The sequence below is a fragment of the Apodemus sylvaticus genome, chromosome 21 (assembly GCF_947179515.1).
Source record: "Apodemus sylvaticus chromosome 21, mApoSyl1.1, whole genome shotgun sequence".
NCBI lineage: Eukaryota > Metazoa > Chordata > Mammalia > Rodentia > Muridae > Apodemus > Apodemus sylvaticus.
Genome location: NC_067492.1, coordinates 30,282,048 through 30,307,416, shown reverse-complemented (window position 1 = coordinate 30,307,416; position 25,369 = coordinate 30,282,048).

Here is a 25,369-nt window from a genome sequence, read left to right as displayed (position 1 = left end):
AACCCACACACCTATGGCCACTTGATCCTCGACAAAGAGGCTGAAAACATCCAATGGAAAAAAGATAGCCTTTTCAACAAATGGTGCTGGTTCAACTGGAGGTCAGCATGCAGAAGAATGCGAATTGATCCATCCTTGTCTCCTTGTACTAAGCTCAAATCCAAATGGATCAAGGACCTCCACATAAAGCCAGACACTCTGAAGCTAATAGAAAAGAAACTGGGGAAGACCCTTGAGGACATCGGTACAGGGAGAAAGTTTCTGAACAGAACACCAATAGCGTATGCTCTAAGAGCAAGAATTGACAAATGGGACCTCATAAGGTTACAGAGTTTCTGTAAGGCAAAGGACACCATCAAGAGGACAGATCGGCAACCAACAAATTGGGAAAAGATCTTCACCAATCCTACATCAGATAGAGGGCTAATATCCAATATATATAAAGAACTCAAGAAGTTAGACTCCAGAAAACCGAACAACCCTATTAAAAATGGGGTACAGAGTTAAACAAAGAATTCTCACCTGAAGAACTTCGGATGGCGGAGAAGCATCTTAAAATATGCTCAACTTCATTAGTCATTAGGGAAATGCAAATCAAAACAACCCTAAGATTTCATCTTACACCAGTCAGAATGGCTAAGATTAAAAATTCAGGAGACAGCAGGTGTTGGAGAGGGTGCGGAGAAAGAGGAACACTCCTCCACTGCTGGTGGGGTTGCAAATTGGTACAACCACTCTGGAAAGCAGTCTGGCGGTTCCTCCGAAAACTGGGCACCTCACTTCCAGAAGATCCTGCTATACCACTCCTGGGCATATACCCAGAGGATTCCCCACCATGTAATAAGGATACATGCTCTACTATGTTCATAGCAGCCCTATTTATAATTGCCAGATGCTGGAAAGAACCCAGGTATCCCTCAACAGAAGAGTGGATACAAAAAATGTGGTATATCTACACAATGGAGTACTATTCAGCCATTAGAAACAATGAATTCATGAAATTCTTAGGCAAATGGATGGAGCTAGAGAACATCATACTAAGTGAGGTAACCCAGACTCAAAAGGTGAATCATGGTATGCACTCACTAATAAGTGGTTATTAACCTAGAAAACTGGAATACCCAAAACATAATCCACACATCAAATGAGATACAAGAAGAAAGCAGGAGTGGTCCCTGGTTCTGGAAAGACTCAGTGAAACAGTATTTGGCAAAACCAGAACGGGGAACTGGGAAGGGGTGGGAGGGAGGACAGGGGAAGAGAAGGGGGCTTACGGGACTTTCGGGGAGTGGGGGGGGGGCTAGAAAAGGGAAAATCATTTGAAATGTAAATAAATTATATCAAATAAAAAAAAAAAGAAAAAAAAAAGTGGACACTTAATATTCAAGGTCAGGAATTAAGCAGTGCAAAGTACCATCACCATTCAGCATTTGGATTAATGTTTCTTTTTAATTTTAAGGTTCTTTCAGATATGGATGGCTATGAAGTTACTTTGGATAATGGGATTCTACAGATAGATAAGTACAGATAATCAAAACGTGCTACTACTATACTGTCTGTGTAAGTGGGGAATGAGAAGAAAAGGAGTGACTATTGAATTGGAATTGTCACTTGAAATGATTTTCTTCAAAGCATATTAGCATGTGTTAAATGTTCAAAATAATCGGCTTCATTATGACATTTTTGTAACCTGAGGCTACAGAGATGTATCTAATACACTTGGATTGCATTTTCTTCCACTCCCTTTATCCTCCTCCTCCTCATTTTATCCTTTCTCTCTCTCTCTCTTTTTTTTATGGTACCCTCCTAATCTGGCAATGGTTCACTCTCCATATCCAACATATTAAAGGAAAGGTATGACACATGATATTCTGAGACTCATTCCTTCCACTTGTTTGAAAAGAATATCTCTCAGTTCCATCTTATCCTGACATGAAATCTTTGATCTTGTATCTTTGGCTGATTATAAATTGTGTATATTATTTTTTTCCCATTTGGACAGTGATCAGGATATTGGCTGATTCTGTAATTTGACTCCTGCTAGTAGTTTGGCAATAAACATGTATATTTGAGTGGGTTGAAATGGACTTTGATTATTTTATTTTTGGTAGAAAATAAAGATTGGTACTGGTCAGAGCATTTGTTATGAGCTCTGGAGTTGATTGGCAATTTGCTTAGGTTTCCTTAGTTTTATTTATCTGATTAACAAAACAGGAGTAGTCAATGGAGTTTATAAAATTGAAATGATATTTTACATAAAATTATACATATACTATTTATGTATCCCAATATATCCTATGGTTGGGCAGCTAGGAAATGCACAATATATGTCTATAGTACTAACTATTCTTCTTTCAGGATAGGAATTTTGTAGTATATTTTGCACTGTTTATAAGTAACATTTGAAAGACATTCTCATTATTGGGTGGATTGACATGAGCAAAGAAAATCTTAGGGTAGACTTGATATATTCTCTTGAGAATAAAGAATAGTCGTTCATTATATCCACTCTCATAATTTCTGTGCCACCTTTACCTGAAGACTTCATGCTGGCAGGATAAATTATAGGTCAAAGTTTTTGTAGCTGAGATGGTGTTCCAATCTCTCCACTGGAAGTCATATATGATTACAAGAGATGGCTGGTTCAGCCTCCATGCCCCTCATTACTAGAATTATTAGCTAGGGTCACTCTAATAGATTCCTGGGAGTTTCTGTTTTCTACCTTGTCCCTATTGCTCCTTAGTTACAGTTGTCTCTTCCAGTACTCTCACCCTCCATCCTCCCTCACCTGATTCCTCCTGTTCCAGTCCCCACCCTTCCCTCCAATATCTATTACATTTCCCCTACCCAGGGAGATTCATGCATCTCCCCTTGAACCTTCCTTGTTTCTTATTGTCTCTGGGTCAATGGATTGAACATTAATTGTCCTTTAATTTACAGATAATATCCAACTTATAAGTGGGTGCAAACCATGTCTGTATTTCTAGGTCTGGTTACCTCACTCAGAATGATTTTCTCTAGTTCCATCTATCAATTTGTGTGCAATTTCATGATGACATTGTTTTCTTAACATCTGAGCTATATTCCATTTTGTCAATGTATAATTACTTAATCCATTCTTCAGTTGAGGGGCATCTAGGTTTTTTCCAGTTTCTGGCTCTCATGAATGAAGCCACTGTGAATATATTTGAGCAAGTAAGTGTCTTTCTGATAGAATGAACCGTTTTTTGGGGCACATACAGCTCTTTCTTGAGGTATACTGATTGCAAATTTCTAAGAAAATGGCATATTGATTTCTAAGGTAGCAGTAAAAACAATGGAGGAATGATTCTTGTTTTCCTATGGGGTTGCCTTGTCCAGCCTAAATATCAGGAAATGTGCACAGTCTTATTGCAACTTGATAAGTAATATTTGATTATATCCCTAGGAGGCCTTTGCTGAAGGGAAATAGAGGAGGGGTAGATGAGGCGAGGAAAAGACAGGAAGTACTGGGAGAAGAAGGGGAGAAAGAAAACTGCAGTATGGGTATAATACATGATAGAATCCATTAATTAAAAAGTGAAAAACACATCTATATTCTATCCGATTGGTTTAGCATACTTAATCACTTCTTTAAGTTTAAACTTGATTTCAAAAGTGTTGTCCATATGACACTTTTGTTGGTTTTTTTGTTGTTTATAATTGGTTAATTTAGCTTAAATATTATATTTGTTAAGAAAATAATTACTTTGTTCATCAGAAAAATAAGGGAAATATTTTGTTCTGAATATAAAATACAAATATATACTGAAATTTTCCTTAATTTATGTAACTATTTCCAACACTAAAAATGACAAAAACAATAAAGGAAAAAGATTAAAACTCCTGTGACACTAAAATACCTAAATATGATTCTTTTCTTAAAAATAGTAAGACAAGAGACATATATAACAGTTCTCACTAGAGAACAGTGATGTTATAAATGGTGATTTTCTTCATGAAGCACAGACAAAGATGACATTTAGCAAGAAAATCTAGTGGTTAACAGGTTGCAAATTCTAAGTACAAACAATCCACTTGACTTGACAGCTTTCACCTATATTTTTATTGGTTATTTTATTTATTTACATTTCAAATATTATGTCCTTTCCCATTTTTTCCCTCCCCCTGCTTCTATGAGGGTGCTCCCACACTCACTTTTGTCTCAGCACCGTACGTACTTGGGGCACCGAGCCTTCACAGGACCAAGGGCTTCCTCTCACATTGATGCCAGATAAAGACATCCTCAGCTACATATGCATTTGGAGTCATGGGTCTCTCCATGAGTACTCTTTAGTTGGTAGTTTAGTCCTTGGGAGCACTGGGGTGAGCTAGTTCGTTGATATTGTTCTTCTTCCTATGGGGTTGAGGGATGGGGCCACCCATTCATCTCAAAAATATTAACCCAGAATTGTTTCAGCCTAAAGAAAATAAAGGAACAAAGAATGGAACAGAGACTGAAGGAAACCTATCAAGAGACTGCCTCACCTGGGGAATCATCCCATGTGCAGCCACCAAACCCAGACACTATTGCTGATGCCAAGAATGGCTGGCTAACAGGAGCCTGATCTAGCTGTCTCCTAAGAGGGTCTGCCAGAGCTTGACCAATCCAGATGTGAATGCTTGCAGGCAATCATCAGACTAAGCATGGGAACCTCAATGGAGAAGTTAGGGGAAGGACTGAAGGAGCTGAATGGGTTTGAAGCCCCACCTATTTTTTTCCCTATATTTGCCATCACTGAAAATGGAAAGAAGCAACATGGACTGATGAGAGAGCTGGGGAACTCCTGAGTCCCTAAGATAAAAGGGAATCTGCAAACCCAGAATGGAAGCATGTTGTGTCTTAGGTTGCAGCTCCTGTCATATATACAGGTTTGCTGAAGATTCCTTCTGTCTCCTTGAACTTAAGTTCAGTAACCAAATGATTTCAATTTTCCACAAAAAAGGCGATAATTTTGTTATCGCTGTTCTTCTTTAATGAAAAAAAAAAAGCTTCACAAAAACAATAAAAATGTCCCTTCTAGTAACATGGAAGAATTAGCCTATTCTTTGAGTATCAAGTTTCAGACTATGTTGTACTAAGAAAACCTCCACACTCTCTGTAATCCAGGCAGCTGTAAGCAAAAAGATTTCCATGTGGCTTCATTTCCATATTGCTGCTAAGACAGGCTAGCTCCCCAGCACTGCTCCCCCCTTCCTAGCTTAGAATGGAAAAAAAAAAATCAAACAATCTGTTAATGAGCATTTGGTGAAGTGTAATGAATACAGCCTAATTCACTAATTGAAGCTCATTCCACAACTCTCCACTAATAAGCATCTTAATGTGCTTAACTGTAAGTGTCCAAAATAGTTATTGAGATGTGTGGAAATTTCTCGTTCTGTATGTGAAAATTTTGATAATGTTGCAGTTTGATTAATTGAGAGAAAATGTTTCACTAACAATGAATAAAATGTAAAAAGCTGGAAAACTGTGCCATTTTTTCTTCAAAAAATAAATTAATTGGCAAATAAAATACTTTTTAAAAATAACTTTTATGCCATAATAGAACACTAATTTAAATTTCTGGGAGATGCCAAAAGAGCTGATACTGAGAAGTTTTCTGATTAACTTGCTTAAGGATGTGACAAATACTCTAATCAATATTTTATTAGTCTTATAAGGCAAAATTATACACTTGGTTTTAATCATTTTTTTCCTTTATAATCATTTTAGCTCACTCAAGTTTGAAATGAGATCAGGTCATATCAAAACACTTATTTTCTTGCTGTTTTTAATCCTCTCATCACACTGTCCTTTCTACGTAGTCTTTACTCCATCAGGAGAATCTGTTTTGTGGGGTTACAGAAATTATGTTGGAAAACAAAGGACCCCGAATTTCTATTAAGGTGAAAAATGAAGTGTCTAAGCTATGATGAGGAATAAGATTGTTAATGGGAACTTCTTGTAGGCATGTTTCTGACCAGAGACACAGGGATGATGGTGTGTGGTTGCATTGTTTCCCTAAGTAAGAGACTAAGGGTTTCCATTTAATGCACGAAGCCCTGTGCATTAAATATAAAATTCTCCACATGGAGCAAGCCTTTTGATTGTCATCATTTCTATTTCATTCAGCAGCAGAAGAAGTTTCACCTTTAAGTATGGAACAAACTGACTTGACTCCCTCAGAGGAACAGTGAAACACCAAGAGGTTGTACTGCTTTAGGGATCACACTGTAAACCAAACATTATTTAAAGAAGCTTCTAAAGAATCCAGCCCCAGACCAACAGCATGAGAATTATCTGCTAATTTGCTAGAAATGCAAATTCTCAGGTTCATCTACTGAGTTGGGAGTGCCAAACTTTCTGGTTAAGAAGCTTTCAGATGATTTTGAAATGTCCACTCACATCTGAAGAGGACTCTTTTACAGAATCAATTCATGACCTCAGCCTATGACTCTTGGCCTTTAAGATTAGATACTAAAATCCCCAAAAGCCCAAACACAAGATTTAACTGGTATCTTTAAGGAGATTTCACTCCATCTCAGTTAGAGACTGCTTGGGGAAATCCCATTTTGCCAATAAAATATAATAATCTCTAACTTACATAATGACTCCTATAAATCATGATAATAACCCCAGCAAAAGGTTATCTTGGTAATTTATCTATATCAACCACTCTTCATTATGACCCAGACATTTAGAGATGCAGTCACAAGTGTGACATCATGACAATTTCCAGGAGAGTAATTAACAAGAGAAGACCGCTGTCCTCTGAGCTGAGGATGAAGAAACAAGTGGCAGTAGTAGAATTTGTTGCACAGTGTGCTGTTGAATTTTACATAGCAGAAGAAGTTACATATCCAACTTAAAGCATTAAAGTATACCCATTTGCGCATCTCAAGGTCAAGAATCTTACAGTGTAGAGAGCCTTATAGGGGTGGCATGCCACCTGGCAGGAAATTGTCATTAACCAAGGTGAAGCTCCTCTCCCAGCCTTTGAGCTGGAACTCCTCTGTTAACCATTATCCCCTCCACCTGGGGTGGAGCTCTAAGACCAAGGTGAAGCCCATTGTTCTTCAAGGACCTGCAGCTTCCAGAGAAATACTAGCCACCTGCTGAGCAACTGAACCAGCTCTGCAGAGAAGTTTCCAGCTTTTATGCCCAGCTTCCCTTCCAGGTAACTGCAGGCAGTTAAGTTACAATGTGTATGTGTAAAGGTGGAAGCTAATATCACCCCCTCAAAGCTACTGTTCCCAAGTATACATGATGAACAAGTTTTGATGTGGTAAAATAAAACAAAGCACCTCACCACCCCCACCCAAAAGGAAAAAGGGCACAAATGATGATGTTATAGAATGAACTTAAAATTTCCAGCTGCATATTTACATTATTAAGGACAAATTACTCCATTGGGAGCTTATGGGCCCAGGGGCGGGGGTGGGCATTTGAATAATGGAAAAAGTGGTACGATCTATAGACATCTGGGAGTAGGTGTGGCATTGTTGGACGATGGGTGTCATTGTGGGTGGTTTGGAGGTTTCAGAAGCTCAGGTCAGACCCAGTGGCTGACTTCTTGCTGCCTGCTGGTCCAGATGTAGACTCCTGGTTACTTCTCCAGCACTTTATCTGCCTGCATTCTGCCCTGCTTCCCACCATAATGAAAACTGACAAAAGTTCCGAATGGAAAGCCAACCCCAATGGAGTGTGTTCCATCATAGGAGTTGCTGTGGTTATGGTTTCTCATCAAAGTCATAAAACTCTTAGTAAAAGAGGAAAGGGAGAATCACTTTTTTAGGAGTGTGGTCACCAGTAGGCATCCCATTCCTAAGTGTGTGATTACAATGCCTATATGCACATATAGACAGCACTGACTGGATCAGTGGGTTAAAATAAACAAATAAAAACTATATAAAAGAAGATATGAAAATGGGAGAGAAAATGTGACAAGACAGCCCTTTAGGGATTTAGAAGGGGAATGAGAGGTCTATTTTAATAAGGATATGTAGGACCATGGAAGGCTGTCTGTGGTTTGGTTGAGCAAGGCTTAATCTGGAGACCCAGGAGAATATTCTACAAGGGACGGAACCAGTGAGTCATGCTCCCAGATACTTGGGCTCATACTCCTGACTCCTCAGTTCCATAATCCTGAGGCCATGGGTCACGTGGGGTCAGGCCTTTAGTGTTCTGGCTGAACTCCACCCCCACAGTCACCTGGCTACAGCCAGGTTTTCCTGCCCTACAGTTAAAACCTGGCAACAGCCAGGTAACTCAGCCAACAAGGAGGCTTCTTGGCCCCTCCTAGCTTGCTTGCTTTTCTCTCTCGCCCTTGCTCTTGTCCCCCTTTTCCCCCTCTCTCCCCATTCCTTCCCCTCTTTCCACGTAGTCATGCCCAGCTCTCATCCCTCTATCTTTTCTTTCTCTATCTCCTTTTCTCTTTCTACTTTTCTATAATAAAGCTTCAGAACCATGGACTGTCTCTTCTTATCAAGACTGGCCATGTAGGAGCATGGACCAGACCTCAGCATCTCCAGTCACCAGGAAAGGATCCAGGACTCCCCACCTAGGCAGCCTCTCTCTCTACAGGTACTCGGGCACCGGCCCTACCCAGTGCGCGCACGCGCGGGCCCAGCCCATTTTCCCCTATATGGACCCTGCCTGCCCATTTTCGGGGCCTCTTGGACCCACCATGGAGCAGGACAGCTATAGCTGGGTAGCCTCCCCTCCACCCACTTTCTCTATGGTGGGTATGCGGACCCCGCCCTTTTTTTCCTACAAGGATACATCGTATACGTCTATGAAATTTCCAAAGAATGAATCCAAATAAAGAGGAGAAATACCAAATCTTTTACAATTGCTGTATCTGGGAGATTAGGCTTAGTGATGTTTATCTAGAGGAGGTGCTCTCATTATGTCAGCTATGGGTTTCACAGTTCTGGTCTTGCTTCCACACTATTTACTGCCACGGTTATAATCACAGCCTGCATTGCTTACCATTAACATTTACAGCATTAAGTACAGGTCATGCGAATTGATCCATCCTTGTCTTCTTGTACTAAGCTCAACTCCAAATGGATCAAGAACCTCCATATAAAGCCAGACACTCTGAAGCTAATAGAAAAGAAACTTGGGAAGACCCTTGAGGACATAAGTACAGGGGGAAAGTTCCTGAACAGAACACCAATAGTTTATGTTCTAAGATCAAGAATTGACAAATGGGACCTCATAAAATTACAAAGTTTCTGTAAAGCAAAGGACACCATTAAAAGGACAAATCAGCAACCAACAAATTGGGAAAAGATCTTCACCAACCCTACATCAGATAGAGGGCTAATATCCAATATATACAAAGAACTCAAGAAGTTAGACCCCAAAAAACCAAATAACCCTATTAAAAATGGGGTACAGAGTTAAACAAAGAATTTTCACTTGAAGAACTTCGAATGGCAGAGAAACATCTTTAAAAATGCTCAACTTCACTAGTAATCAGGAAAATGCAAATCAAAACAACCCTGAGATTTCACCTTACACCAGCCAGAATGGCTAAGATTAAAAACTCAGGAGACAGCAGATGTTGGCGAGGATGTGGAGAAAGAAGAACACTCCTCCACTTCTGGTGGGGTTGCAAATTAGTACAACCACTCTGGAAATCAGTCTGGTAGTCCCTCAGAAAACTGGGCATGTCACTTCCGAAAGATCCTGCTATACCACTCCTGGGCATATACCCAAAGGATTCCCCAGCATGTAATAAGGATGCATGTTCCACTATGTTCATAGCAGCCCTATTTATAATAGCCAGAAGCTGGAAAGAACACAGGTATCCCTCAACAGAAGAATGGATGCAAAAAATGTGGTATATCTACACAATGGAGTACTATTCAGCCATTAGAAACAATGAATTCATGAAATTCTTAGGCAAATGGATGGAGCTGGAGAACATCATACTAAGTGAGGTAACCCAGACTCAAAAGATGAATCATGGTATGCACTCACTAATAAGTGGATATTAGCTTGGAAAACTGGAATATGCAAAACATAATCCACACTTCAAATGAGGTACAAGAAGAATGGAGGAGTGGCCCCTAGTTCGGGAAAGACCCAGTGTAGCAGTATAAGACAAAACCAGAACAGGGAAGTGGGAAGGGATGGGTGGAAGAACAGAGGGAGGGAAGGGGACTTATGTGACTTTCGGGGAGTGGGGAACCAGAAAAGGGGAAATCATTCGAAATGTAAATAAAAAATATACCAAATAAAAAAAAAAGTACAGGTCAAAGAAAAAGACGTGGACCTTTCACATATGCAAAATATCAGATACTTCAGGGAGATCCTTGCCCCTCAGCCACATTTTGATGAACAATAAAAAGGAAACATCTAATGCTGCAAATATTCCCTAGTGTATATACAAAGAAGGTGACAAACAACTAGAATAAAAATTGTCATGATTATAAAGACATAATAAATCTATTATGCTTTGAATTAAAACCCTGAAAAATAATTTTGAAATCATCTGAAAAGTGAAAATATAGAAACCTATTTGGTAACAGAGAAGGAAGTGATTTGGTTAAAATTCCTCTATGTGGAAAAAAAAAGTCTGTTAGTAGAATGAAATTTATCCCTGTTGTGATGCAATAGATTTTTAAAAATCACTCCCCTTGTCATAAAAATATTCAGGGTTTCTGTGTTAGCTACATTCTAATTTCTCAATTTGTACACATATTTGTCCATATGCCTTTCAACAAATTAAGTACCTTGCTACCTAGCTAGCCAGACACTGAACAGATAACTTTTATTGTTCTATGTTTGATTTTCCTTTTTTAAATTGTTATAATATGTTTGATTATATGGCAAGAAGTTCCCAACTTTAAGGCCTGATGGTAGGGCTGACTACTTGTTTATATTAAGAGAAAAATTGTGGGGGTGGGGTGGGGGGAGGGTATGTGTGTTTAATTTAGTTTTGGTCAAGATTTGGGAGAGAGAATTCTCTGCCTATCCTACCTTCACCACACCAGTGAAGAAAACGTGTAACAAGAGCCCAAAACTAGTTACATTGAGACTTTGAAACTCAGTCATTTCCAATGGCACTACTCAAACTCTTAGCTGCTGAGGTCTTTATACAGCCACAGAATATCTTTGGCTTCTTAAGCTACACTGACTATTTTCAAAGTATTGTGTTTGTTTGTTTGCTTGCTTCTCTCTCTCTCTCTCTCTCTCTCTCTCTCTCTCTCTCTCTCTGTGTGTGTGTGTGTGTGTGTGTGAATGTGTGCCTGTGAGCCTGTGTGTAAAACTTTAGGATTCAAATCTATGGCAGGCTTGATTGGCAAACACGATGACAGATATAACCAAGATAATCACATGCCGTACCTAGAGATAGCCAGACAAAAAGGCACATGCACACACAGAAGTGTGAAGAAAAAGAGCCAGAATAGATAGGAGGAACAGAAGGAGGGAGATGAGTCCCAGAAGTAGATGTTCAGGGAAACAGGTTATCCCCCATGTCTCCTTATACAGAAATTTTATATGTATATAAAGAAACATACTTATTTTTAGGTTCAGAGGAAAAAATAACAGAAAAATTGTCAACCCAACAGAAGCTTATTAATAACAACAACAAAAAAATAAATCCAGGAAATTCAAATGAGTCCTCTCCAACATCAAGTTAGCTAGCCATTCACTCTGAGGCACAGATAAAATACTTTCTCTGGGCTTTGACTAGAGTTCTGTGCTTTAAATTTTTCATTGCTATAATGGTTACTCTTTTCATTAAATTTTATTAAATTTTGAAATGTAGATATCACTATTACCATCTTGAATATATCCTCAGGTAGGCTACATATGTCTAAGGAATTAAAGAAAATGAAGTTCCTGCTACTCAGAAATGAGTGTAACCAATTTGCAAACAATATTCCAGGCCATGTTGATAAATGAAACTGCCCAGGAAGAAAAAAGAATCAGAGATGTAGGGAAATAGGGGGTGGAGGGGAGGGATCAGAAGAGAAATTGGAAGGAAGGAGAAGATAAATTAGAAGTCAAGAGAGGAGAGGAGGGGAGAACGGAGGAGAGAGGAGAGGAGGGGAGGAGGAGAGGAGGAGAGGAGGGGAGGAGGGGTGGAAGGAGGAGGGAAGAGGGGAGAAGAGAGGAGGAGAGGAGGGGAGGAGGGAGGAGAGGAGAGGAAAGGACAGAACAAAAGAGAACAAAACAGAAGAGAGAAAAGAGGAAAGAACTCTGAGAGGCAAAAACTAAATTGTTACAGTTACATGTATACATGTATCCATATGTTTTTTTGTTGTTGTTGTTGAAAGATTAGCAGGCATTTCAACTGTAAGAAGAGGCAATTTATTGTATCGGAAGGCCATAGACACTTGTCAAGAGAAATAGGGCATAAATGTTGAGTTTGAGCTTGCCAAATGACACGGCCTAAAGCAAGCAGCAGGCTACCTGAAATGATGTACAAAGGATACTTAGTGTTCTAGCAGTTTGTTTTCTCAATTACTTGGAATTGACAGCAGGAGAAGCTTACCCAGCCAGGAACCATGGCTCTCCAACGTGCTTTGTGTGTTAGCATCTATGGAAATTAAACTTATGCATGTCACTTTGTGGCCAAGTTTTAGGAAAGATATTTTTGTTGTCTCTAGTCTCTATTTTGGTTAGAAGTAAAAGTAAAGAACCTAAAGATTCAGGTCAGCCCAGTGCCGGTATCATCATGAGATGATTCACTCAAAAAAAAAAAAAGATCTAAATATGAGTATCCTCATAGATTAATAATTCCTACTTGATTAAATCATAGAAATGTTGACTGCATAAGGTCACCCAGTTTTATCCTCTGCTGTTCTGTGGTAAATGGTTTTCAGTTAGGATATCAGAGGTAGGTGGGAGAAGACTTGAGAGTTTGAAGAGACCCTCACTGTGGGCTCCTCTGCATTTCTGATTGATGATATAAGCAGAAAACATTACTAGATTTTGTTCAATACCGAGTACCTTCCCCATTATCATAGAGTTATAGTTTCATAATTTTGCATATATTCACCATCCATGACTGTCCTCTTTGTTTCCTATTATCCTTTGCAGGATTCATGAAAGTAAAAAGGCAAGAGATGCCAGCTTTAAAATTCAAGAAGAAAAGACCATAAACTTCGACTCCCCCACCTCCAACTCACTAACTCATAATACCCTGAAGTCAGATTCATTGAATGGTAAAATGGTAACACATTTTTCTTCCCTTCGCTGAGCTTATTAGTTTGATCCTTACACTGTGAAGAAAAGAGTGAAATGTAGCCATCTGATATCTCTATTGTGAGAGTGTGTTGGTTTGTATAAAGAGGGAAAGGGGAAGACCTCCGCCTCTTAGCTGTATTTTCTGCGCTGGGACACATTACACAACTGCTCCTTGTTGAACTGTAATTATAACAGAGCCACCTCTATAAACATGAATACAGGGGAAACTAATTAGGTGCTGACAATAAGCAAATATTATTCTCTTAATTAGATCTTCTTCTATTGGAAATTCTGCTTTGTTCTTGCTACTCTAGTGTGAATGACATTTGAATCATAACAGTGTCTCACAGAGCAGTCTTTCAGGGAAGAAATAGACAGGCGCAATGACACAGCCAGTGAATACCTTTTCACATCTTTGCTAATGTGAAGTCAATGAAATGCATTCCCCAAACAGCTGCTTTGGCTGATTGGTATACTTGCATAATCACATCTGAACCAGCACACACTGCATCATTTTAGCATTCATATATTTTGATAGTTCTTTTGTTACATACTATTTTTTTTTTATGTGCCTGTTTCCTAACTTGGAGCTGGGAAGCTGAGCACTGGGTCGGGATGAGGAATCTGCAGGACAAATAAAATTTGGTAGTTTATCCATTCTACACCTCCTGTCCTCAAAACTCAAAGTCTCTCTCTACCTCTTTCTCTTTTCCTTTTGATTTTTCCTGAACCAGCACATGAGTCTTAAAATATTTGAACAAGGGGGAAACCATCTCCTTCACTCATACTTACTTTGTGAGTGTAGCTGAAAGGGATGCAGACAAGATTATATTTTGGGGACTTATACTGTTTGATCATTAGAAATCTCTAACCTATGAAACAGACATCTGAGAAGCATGCTGAGACCATAGATGTGTAAGGGTTATACCTATGACCCCTGTTTAATGAGCACACATTTCACCATGACACTCAGAAGCAGAATTACACTATTTGTACAATAACCTCTTCAAAAAAAAGATGTGTTAAGAAGCAAGAAGGCCCTTCAGACAAATAATTAAAATAATGTTTTAACTTTCATATTTTAAAAGACAAAACAGTATTTATTATATCCTGATATTTATAAATTAGAAATGAAGTTTAATGGATCTTTTTTTATGCCTAATATCTACGTAAAAAAAAATTTAAAAGGTACCGTAGAAAATATTCCAAACCCCTCAGAAGTCAATGGCATGATGGTGCATGCCACAGAACAGGTAAACTGCTCATCAAACCATAACAGTGAGGTTTCAGAAACTGTAAGACCTGTAGTGTTCATTTTGAGGTGTGGATCAGGAAAAACATACACTGAAATGTTTTCAAATTTTGAGGCCTTGTGAGAAGATGCCAAATTAGATGTTGTGTTTGAATATGGTAAAAAAGAATGAAGAAGGCTGTTGGGGCACTATGGGAAGGTGAACTCACCAATGCCATTATCAGCACTTGGGATATGTCCTAGTAAACTCCCATGTTCCAGTGTCAACTGTTACTGATCCAAACACTGCCTAGATACCAGACTTAAATACAACTCATTAGGCACAATATCTGACAGACAACTGCTTCAAGGATCTGCACTGGGAGTTTCAGAGACAGGATTATGCAGCTGAAAAGAAAACATGAAGGTTGGACCTGAACAAGAAGTAGGAGAAGCAGAAGCATGGCCTAGGAATCTTAGCCCAAGAGTGACAGACAGACAGACAGAGAAAAAACCCCTCCTATCTCTTACCATTGCCAGAAGTCTAACATACAGGGCCACTGTTCAAACCCAGCACACAAAGGTACTTAGGTATACCTGCCTCCCACATCCCTTCAGAACCTGAGCCACAACAAAGAAGAGTCTTGTGTAGAGAAAGTGAGATGCTAAATTCCTTTGAAGAAAGACAGTGACTTTCTGGGGATAAGGGTAAGGGAGTGGGGCTGGGCTCTAGCCCAGAATTGTAGCAGAAGATAATCTGCACTCTGACCACATTCCCTAGTGCAGACAGGCACTCTGACTTGTGCGATTTAGATGTCATTTCTTCCTTCTCCTAGCTGTGGAGACTGATGACCCTCCGGAGAAAGCAGAGCATCCTGATGAGGAGGAAAGCTCCAGCACAGTCACTTTATGTTATTTCCTGTTTCTATTTTTTTTTAAACTTCAGTTATTTACCTTTTAACTCTGTATTTTTATCTTAAATACTATCTATAGTTTTTATGTTAATTTTATGCTACTGTGTTTTAACTCTTGTCTCACTTAAAAATAATCTTTTTTTCTTCTTTTTTTTTTCTTCGATATATTTTTTATTTACATTTCACATGATTTCCCCTTTCCTGGCTCCCTACTCCCTGAAAGTCCCATAAGCCCTCTTCCCTCCCCTTGTTCCCCCATCCATCCCTTTCCACTTCTCTGTTCTGGTATTCCTCTATACTGCTGCACTGAGCCTTTCCAGAACCAGGGGCCACTCCTCCGTTCTTCTTGAACATCATTTGATATGTGGATTATGACTTGGGTAATCCAAGTTTCTAGGCTAATATCTGCTTATCAGTGAGTGCATACCATGATTAATCTTTTGAGACTGGGTTACCTCACTTAGTATGATGTTCTCCAGATTATGACTACTGTCCCTTTCATTTGTGTGCCTATGAAATTTTTTATAGATTTTCTTTCAATCCACACTGGTCCCTCTTCTGCTGGTTACACCTCCAGCCTATATACTTTTCCTCTCATTTATACTTTGTCCCTTCCATTATGTCTTCTTTGATTTTAATAACCTATTATCTATATAAATATAAAATTATAGAACCAGTCATATATTATTTGATATTGAGTGGACCTTAAGTCCAATTAGTGAGTTCTTGGAAGGACTATTTTGGTCATTGTTGTAGTTCCTAGCCTTTCCAGATGGGTAAGACTAATGGTTTTATCTCTTGGCAGCTTGGTTAGCATCTTCCAATGCTACCAGAGCTGGATCTAGAGATGGAGAATGTTGGCTAAGTTCCAGCTCAATTCCTTCAAGCCCTGGGTCTGAAGGGAGTGGCATGTTCTGGAAGGAAAGCTAAGGTAAAATCAAAAGCCTCTGATGTTAGGGAGTCTCTCAGACTGTCTCCAAACAAGAACTCGAAGGGACATATCCTATACCTGGAAGCAGTATTTCTGGTGGGTTGGAGGTAATGGAGCTATCAACATCCTCAATAGAGACTACCAATTTAAATCAGTACATGTGTGGTTCACTTTCACTGGTGGCTTGTGAAACCTTCAGTGCAAAGGTAATTTATAAAAGAAACAACAAACATTAACTGCATGAAATACAAAACACTTCAGTCATCCATCTAACCATATGAATGGTTTTTTGGGAAAGAGAAAAGAATTTGGGCTTAAATAATATTTGTTCATTCATTTATTTAATAAATATTTCTTCCATAACTATCCTTAGCCATGTTCCTGGAGTATACATGTAAATAAAATCACTTGTAGCCTTCACATCTATTTAGTTAGAAATAATTCCTATAAACAAACATTATCAAAACCAATATAGAAACAGAATAGAACACACCACCAACCAATTCAGATGTGAGTGTGAGGTGATTTTTTAAGGTGGGTCTTGAGGGCAATAGGAACATTCAAGCGACAAGGACATTCCAGACAGAGGAAACACCATCAGCATGGGCAAGGAAGAAGACAGAGCCAAAAGCGGCCCAGGAGACATAAGGTTGGGATATAAATGCCGCTTGTCTCTGCTCTCAGCAGGCCTTCCCACTGCCTCCTGCTGCTCGCATCTATTTTCCTGCTCTACAGTTTGCCCTGCACTCCCCAATCTACTATTACATTCTCAATGTCCCTCCTCTACCTCCTCACCTCATGTCCAAATCATGTGGGTATATGAGATAAGCAGGGACCCAGTTAGTGAGAGTTGGGGTGTTGGGATGGAGGTGGGGGTGGGGTAGGGGGTCTGGAATGGAGGTGGGGGTGGGGTAGGGAGCTGGGCAGGGTGCAGTGCAGGAGCTTCAGGGACGGTGAAGGGCAGAGGCTTACCAGCCCATGATTACCCTCCTTTACCTTGAAATCTTTTCTTGCAGTTCCATGGCCACCATCGTGCTTTGCCAAGTGATTTTGACTGATAGTTTGCTATGTGCTGATTCAAAGGAAAAACGGAAAGCAGATTGTCAATCTTTAAATGAGAAAAAGAAAATGCCCACCCACCCCCTCTGCCAAAAATAAATCAGGGATTATTTAAAAAGGAAATAGGCGTGCTTGTAAAAAAAAGAGAGAGAGAGAGAGAGAGAGGAAAAAAGAAAGAAAAAATATTCGCAACAGTCATCCAATCAAGAATTTAATTCATAGCCTCTCCTTAAGCAGTCACCGCCAGGTGACACTAATTAGCGTGAAGAGTTCACAGGTGTTACCCCGCAAGGGAAATAAATAAAAATGAATAAATAAGTAAACTGCAGCTTGAACTTCTCTGCCTGTGTCTCACCTAGCAGTTTCCAAGTATGTCACTTGTCATCGTTATTTAAAATATAATGTGTTAGTTACAAATCAACTGTATTTCACTTGTAAATGTTTCTTCCTCCGTGAATATAAATATCTGAATATCCATCCATTTGTTTTTCTATAAGTGCGTTCACATTCACGCACTAAATATTTAGTATCCCCTGCACTAGCTATTTTACATGATTCTAGATACTGTAAAAATGTTTGTTCTTGCTTTGGAGGCTTTTAGGCGAACAATATCACAATTAGATGACATAGTTCAATAGCTGCTGTTTTAACGTTGCCAGAGCAGATATAATGCAATAGAGTATAAAATTACAATCAGACACTTGGGGTGCTATATAGAGTATCAAATGCCTTTTAATGCCAGTAACGATTGAGATAGAGTTCAGAAAATTAATAGATATTGTGAACTTCACATAAAATAGAAAGAAAAGTTTTACAGCAAAGACAAAGAAAACCAGGAAATCTTGTTGATTTTTTGTAAGCCAGTCAGCAATTCAGAGTAAACATGTCATAAGAGGCTGGAGCTGAGAGGGTCCTGCAATGACAACAAAGGAACTAATATTTGAACTATTTCTAAACAGCTTAAAGAATTTTTGCATAGAATTGCATCCCTTACCTGAGAGAACTCTTGTACCAAGTGAGATAAAGAGAGTACACAATAAAGTGTCTATCAAAATTAAGCCTAATAGAATTCGGGGGGTTTATTTTTCTTGTGGTATATGACTTCACTATGTAAGAGATGTCTTGATATAACCACATGTAATGGCATAAACTTAAGTTCATGTCGTAGCATCACTAGAATTTTGCTTATGAAAAGTTCATTGTAGCACACAAGAGAGGAAAGTGGGTAAATGCAAACCTGCATGAAATGCACTGTAGCAATTGAGAATTAGCAAGCTGGAGGACAGACATCAGAAAGAAGAGAGATATCAGAAATCCAATCTCTATTGTTTGTATGTTTCCGTGGCTGAGAGATCCAGGAAGCACAGACAGACAGAGGTCAGAAATGAAAGAGGAAGACAGAGTAGAGGCAGAAAAATACAAGAGAGAGAAAAACGCAGAAATACGCATATAAAGGGAGTTATAGATACTTTAATAGACGATAGATAGATAGATAGAGAAATACAGAGATAGATGATATTAGATAGATAGAGATAAATGGATAGAGAGATAATGACAGAAACACATGTAGACAAACAAATATACAGAATACACAGAAGTGCTGTGCCTCATTATTTAAAGAAGTGTATCTGCACACGTTGGATAATTTCACATATCATAATTAGAGTTTATTACAATATTTGAGAGAATCAAAATTGCTGAATCAACCCAATCACCACATCTGAGATTGAAGATATGTGGGTAGAGCAAAATTTCTGATGCTTCTGACTTCTGCAGGAACTGACTGAACTCTGTTTCCAAGAGCACTTGCAGGCACTCTTTCATTTGCTATTAGTTAGTAGATGCTAAGTCAGGAACATTTCTGGTTTATGCACATGCTTATGTAGAGTAAAAGACTAATATATTGGCACTTTACAAGGTAGAATGAATGATTGTGTACTTCAATAGAGATTTCCTTGTTTGAAACAACCAATTCTTGGCATCCCTGATGCATTTACCAGAAAGTTTCATGTTATGTTTGACAAAATACAGTAGAAGAAATGATTAGAGTGTAATAAATACTTTGGATTATAATATGGCATTAAATAATGTTGAAGGACAAATTAAATTCTATTTTAATTGTATTTTACTCTTAGCCAAAACATCATTTCCATGATGATAATTTGTCTCTAATATAAATCTAAATTTTGATAACAAGTATTACCATGAGCCTTCTCTTGTCAAGTATATAGTATCAGATTATGATTATATAATAACTTTAGGATTTTAATGACATGAAATTATGATTTCTAGAAGGTAGTATATATTTTATGTGTGTAATATAGGATAATAATAAAAGTTAAAAAATTTGCTATGTAACAAAAGAAAATTATACAAAATCTGTTCTTCAATAAAACCAGAAAAGAATGACCTAAGTGATAGACACTGATAGATAATTTTAATAGAAAAAGAACTAGATTCAGAAGTTTTAAAATTATCTCCACATATATTCATTTTATGATCACAACAAATCACTTAACCATTCTGAGTGCTGCTTCCATGTTTCTGTTACTTCAATTGCAGTGATTCTGACCTTTTAAGGGTCAAATGAGTCTAATGTATAATCAGTATTCCTAAGGGTCATTATGATAACAAGTGAATATGCCAACAATACAAGTGATGAGTCCATTGGTCCTTTCCAATACATGTAACACAAAAAAGGGGAAAATATTTGGTGAGAAAAATAAAGCAGATTCAGCAAGACCAGAAGCAACACAACTAAACAGAATAGTCTCCAAGGGTCTCCAAGAAAATTCTCACAATTACCAAAACAAATTTATTCACTTAGAAATCCAGAGGGCTTTAAACCAAAGTACCTATCTCTTTAGGGTTTTTTGAACGGTTTTTATTACTAACTTACTTTTGGACACTCAGAAACACTAGTAATGCACATCAGCAAAACTGCTATCAGTAGTTTGAATTCTTTCTATTATCACCAATTTTTTGCATTTAATTCAGCTCTGCTTGATTCACTCCTGCCCGCATTTGGGTGGCTTTTGTATGTCACCTACTAAGTGTGATAGTGAAGAGACAAGGTAGTCATAGCTGTAAATTTGCAGTTTTATCCCTAGTCCAATATAATTTATTAAATTATATTCTAAGCATTCCAGGATAAATTGAGTATAGCTTAATGATCAAAAGTAATTTTTTCATCAGCTCATTAGATGGATTGGTGAATGCATTCAACAACCACTCAGTGCATACTGTGGGGCGACAGAGATTGTGATTTAAAGAGATAAAGGGATTAAATTTTGGAAACAAACCAAATTGTTTCCTTTTAAAATTAAAATTACAGTGTCAAGCAAACAAATTTTAATGAAGAATTAATTCTATATTTGCAGCTCACAGCAGTGTGACATGGTCACTGTATGTGTTAGGATTCTGTCTAAACTCTACCCCACAGTTACCTGGCAACAGCCAGGTAGGCGTGGCCCGCTATAAAAGGGACTCCTTGGTCCCTCCTCTCTTATTCTCTTACTCTCTTAGCTTCTCTCTTGCCCTCTTAGGCTCTTCTCTCTCCCCCTTCCCTCCCTCCCTCTACTTCTCTACTCTCTCCCTCTCTCTGCCTTTCTCTGCCCCTTCTGTCCCCTTAACTCCCCTCTCCATGCCCTGAATAAACTCTATTCTATACTATCATGTGTGTTGTCCCTCACAGGGAAGGGATATCTTAGCATGGGCCCACTGAGGCACCCCCTTCCTCCACACCGCCATAGGACATATGGCTACACTGCTTTCTCTTTTTATGATCACAACAATATGAACTTCTGAATCTGATACAATCTGGCAAAAGAAAAAAATTGCAAGGGTCTAAACTAAGAGATGACTCTTTAACATTGAATAATGTGCAAAAGTGATGACAATGCTATTCATGTGTAGAGGACTTTTTTTAAAAAATCCTTACAATTATTCTTTTTCTTTGAATCACTTCTAGGAGTAAACAACTGTATTAAATTATATATGTAAGAAATCTGTTCCTACAATTCATTAGCAAAAACAACCCAATATATTTATAAAGCTCACATTAAATTCAACAAGGCATGTATCCAACTCTGGTCCAGCCCTCAGTTTTGTGCAACATGTCTACTCTTGAAATTGGACAAGGATAATTTCAGGGCATTCCAAATGGTCTTATATAACCTGGCAGTCAGTTCACCTGGATAACATTCAAAACTCTAGGAATCCAACTGAGATCCTGCTCCTGTCTGGCTCTGCTCTTAGCTTTACATTCCAACATTGACTCGCTTGCTTTAACTACTGCTGTTGCTATTAATGCTGAAGTTTCTCATTTCTGATTTCTTAGTAGTTGGGTCTTCCATGTCCAAGCTAGACTTCCATGAATCATTCCTATGAAAATCATATTTTCTTAAATTTATTTCTTTTATTCTATGTGTATAATTACTTTCCTGCATGTATGCCTGTGTACTTTGTGCATGCCTGGAACTCAGGGAGGTCAGAAGAGACTATCAGATCCCAGAAACTCGAGTCACAAGTTATTCTGAGGCACTATGTGCCAGAAACTGAGCCTATACCTTATAATGGAACAACAAATGTTTTCAACTTCTCAGTCATCTCTGAGAATCGACTGTCTTGTGGAGATCTTAACCCCCTGTGTCTGAGTCTGTCTTCTTCTATTTATAAAGGAAAAATTAGCATTTTATTCCATGCATACACTGTGTTCTAGATACTCTTCTTTTGCATTTTGCTTTTTCCAATAAACATCTAAGAGAACTAAAGGGTCCTAGTAAGTACTTAAAAATTTCCTTATGGGACAAGTTCTTTCAAAGTGAAAAAAGGTGACAGTAAGATTAATGGAAGATGCCCTTTCATTCACCAGTGAACCCAGGTTATTGTGTAAGTGCTTCTTGAGCCAACTCTCTGTTCATTGACCTCTTGTCCTGAAGATTACTTTCTGTAGAACATTATTATGCACTGTCCTGGCATGGAGAAAAAATTCTGCAGCAAATGACTGATAATTAGCAGAACATAAATCAGCATAAAAATTGAACCCCTCTTGCCTGTGTATTTACAATCATTGCTTATTATCATTTTTATACCTTCAATCATAAAAGTCCCCTTAAGGAATGTTTGATGTAAAGAATTTAAATCCCACTGCTCATAAGAACCCCAGTGGAGGAGTTGGGGAAAGGAGTAAAGGACTGAAGAGCTTTGCAAATCCATGGGAGGAACAACAATATCTACCAACCGGAACCCCCAGAGATCCCAGGGACTAAAGCACGAACCAAAGAATACACATGGAGGGATCCATGATTCCAGCTGTATATGTTGCAGAGGATGGCCTTTTCTGGCATTAATGAGAGAAAAACCCTGGGTCCTGCAAAGGCTTGAAGCCCCATTGTAGGGGAATGATAGGGAGGTGGGGCAGGAATGGGTGGATGGGTGGGGGAGCACCCTTGTGGAGGCTGGGGGAGGGGGTGAAGTGGGGGCTTTTCAAGGTGGAAACCTGCAGGGTGGATAACATTTGAAATGCAAATGAACAAAATAACCAACAAAAAAGAATTTAAATCCCATATAACAGACAGAATTTTAATATGAAGCAACAATTCTCATTATTTGTCTGTGAGTAAATTGAGGAACAACTTACGCTTTGTCCTTTTGTAAATGTTGAATCCACAATTTAATTTTCTCATTAGGTTTCCAAATACATTCAATAACATAAATGTTTTATAAATGGCACATACTTAACTGCAGTGTGAATGTCTTCAATCCCTGTTTTTCAGAAAATAGAAGCAGAGTTGTTGAGAGCTCAAGTTCACCCTGAAGTACAGAGCAAGACCATGATTCTTTGTTACTATTGTTGCTTTTGAGTCAGAAACTGAAATCATCATGATATTGTGTCATACTGTGACTAGGCAAGTTCTTCTCCCAACTACCGTCTCATACAAGGTCGCTGGTAGCCTTTGGTTTGGCTGTAGACAGATCAGTGATAATTTCACAGCCTCTAGACTAAAAAAAAAAAAAAAAGAAAGAAAAAAAAAGAAAAGAAAAGAAATGGAAAAATGGACAATTATATGTATTATGTGAAATAAGAACATATTGCCAACATGCCATTTTCATTGATAAATAACAGAAATACTTTACATTCCAAATTTGTTAAGTTTGTTTATATAAATTGGTTTGTTATATTGTATATCAAAATAAAGAAAAGAAAACTTAGCGAGAGGCTGACTACAAGTATAAATGAAGTATTTCCATATAACTGTTATAGTCAGACAAAAGGCTAAATATTTCCAACAGCTTGAGTGATGCAGAATTTTAATCCATTTTAGATGTTCAAATGGGTGCACAGACAATAGAATTTAGAACTGCCAGAAGGGCAATTTGTATTTGCAAATTACTTTTCCAGTCTTGCTTTTCCTCTGCCTCACTAGTCACATTATTCCTTGTATTTATAGGATAGTTGTAAAGCAGTTAAAACAGATCAGTATGCAAATTCACACTAAATAATGCAAAAAAATGCTTATAGGAGTCAGTTTCCCAACTGACAAGATGACTCCCAACTTGTGGCAGCCATCATCACATGTAAGAAACAGGAGATGGGAAATTAGAAGGTAAGGTGCAGCTGCATGCCTTTGAAAAGCTAAGGTTGATTAATGAACTAAGCAAAGGTAGATTTAATGCTGGAATCTTATGGTCTATACATAAAGACTGTATTCATTTCATTAATTCAATTCATGTATACATGGATAGCAACCTAAAGTTAAAAAAAAATCAACATAGTTTGCTCTTGGTTAATTTGCCTTTTATGCAGTTATGTGGTAGAATAACAATGATATTTATTGATAAAAGTTGGCCAACAGATCTTCAATTTAATAAGGCATTATGGGCAGTTCCTTGATGCTATTCAAACTCAATTGTGAAGCCCTGTCTAAAAAATTATCAGTCCTTCTAATAAATGCATATATGTGTCTATATATGTAATATATAATTATACACATAGTATATATTAATATAATGAATATAATATAATCACATGCAACATATTGTATGTTATAAATAATATTATACACATCTTATAATTGCATGTTACATAATTTATAACAAATATAAATTTGTTATTTATAACAAATTATATAACAAAATTTATTGCATGGTATATATTTATTATAGTCTATAAGATAGTCTTATAGTTGGCTTTGCTAGCATTAATTTATATATACTGATATGGGAGATGTTCCTGGGTTATAAGAATATTTCCTATGTAATCACAAAGGTGTATTTTATAACAACAAGACATAGAATCAGTGTTAGCGAAGGCAATATGACAGTGAAATAAAGAAAAGCAAGCAGTATGATGATGAAGCAGAAACCGAAATGGCAACACATCAATGAAAGCACACTAGTGAGGCAATCTTAAATGGCACAAGTGAGCCAAAAGCCAAGGAATGTAGGCAGCCTCTAGAAACTGAGAATGGACAAATATCCCTCTGTAGAGATTATGAAGAAATATAACCCTGATAGTATGAGTGCCTTTCTTTCTCTTTCTCTTTCCCTTTCTTTCTTTCTTTCTTTCTTTCTTTCTTTCTTTCTTTCTTTCTTTCTTTCTTTCTTTCTTTCTTTCTTTCTTTCTTTCTTTCTTTCTTTCTTCTCCTCCTCCTCCTCCTCTTCCTCCTCCTCCTCTTCCTTCCTTCCTTCCTTCCTTCCTTCCTTCCTTCCTTCCTTCCTTCCTTCCCTTCCTTCCTTCCTTTCTTCCTTCCTTCCTTCCCTTCCTTCCTTTCTTCCTTCCTTCCTTCCTTCCTTCCTTCCTTCCTTCCTTCCTTCCTTCCTTTCCTTCCCTCCCTCCCTCCCTCCCTCCCTCCCTCCCTCACTCCCTCCCTCCCTCACTCCTTCCTTCCTTCCTTCCTTCCTTCCTTCCTTCCTTCCTTCCTTTCTTTTCCTTTTCATTACTTTTCTTTTTTTCACAGCTTCAGAACTAAACCATAATACATTTCTCTTGATTTAAAAAACAAATTTAGCTGGGCGGTGGTGGC